Raw genomic sequence first — 891 nt, 5'->3', positions numbered from 1 at the left:
GTTGTAATGCCTCATAAATTACAATACGGTTCCCTATGCGAAGACTAAAATCGATTGTCCAGACACTGGTAAACTTCAATGCAGTTTTGAAAATGAAATCGTATAGGTCCAGTTTTTTTTTGTTTTATTTTAGGTAAAATACTTCCATGCTGATACATTTTGGCATATCCCCTATATAAACGTACTGCTTATTATAGGTATTTTGAAGGTTCGACCTAATTGTCGGCAATTTGCTATTTCGGTTTTTCAGAGGATAAAAAGCCCCAAGGTTCGAGGATCTAGCCTGACAGGTTATTGTGGCCCCGTGGGGAACATAGTGCTGACCCATAGAAAACCAGGAGTTTTAGATGGACTCCGCTCCTCATTCAAGGTGGTGATCAAACGTCCAGATGCCTGCTCCATAGATAGCCAGGCGCACGTCAAAATAGGTGTGCTTTTACTGATCATTGCTTAATCGGAACACTCACCACATGATTGGACACATTTGTGAAAAAAGTGTCGATTATTAGAATCGTGATTTTTTAAAGAACAACTTTAGCTTATCTTTGAAGACCTTCATGGTCGAAGGCTGTTTGGTTTAAGGCTCATACGCATAGATGCTTGATTTGTAACCTGTGGCAAATTTCTTTTTTGTGGAAGCCCTGGGCCTACTTCGCTTTGGCCTTGTGTGATCTTGATTGTCGTGGTTTCTGGTGTCTTGCTGGAAAACTCTTGCATTTTCTGGGTAGTGGTGTGTGGGAAAGTGGCTCCTTCTTTGGGTATTTTTTTTAAAGTCCTTGCAGGATTATGGGATTTAAAATATTTTGCATTCCTAACCATTTAATTTCTGGCTAACTTGTATATCCATTTTCAAATCCCATCGAAATCAAGTCCTTACTCCTGGACAGTTAG

This window comes from Musca vetustissima, unplaced genomic scaffold, assembly GCF_032173495.1.
Source record: "Musca vetustissima isolate MV318-11 ecotype Yass unplaced genomic scaffold, APGP_CSIRO_Mvet_v1 utg6811, whole genome shotgun sequence".
Lineage (NCBI taxonomy): Eukaryota > Metazoa > Arthropoda > Insecta > Diptera > Muscidae > Musca > Musca vetustissima.
The sequence above is the reverse complement of the archived record's forward strand: the minus strand, read 5'-3'. Positions refer to the sequence as shown.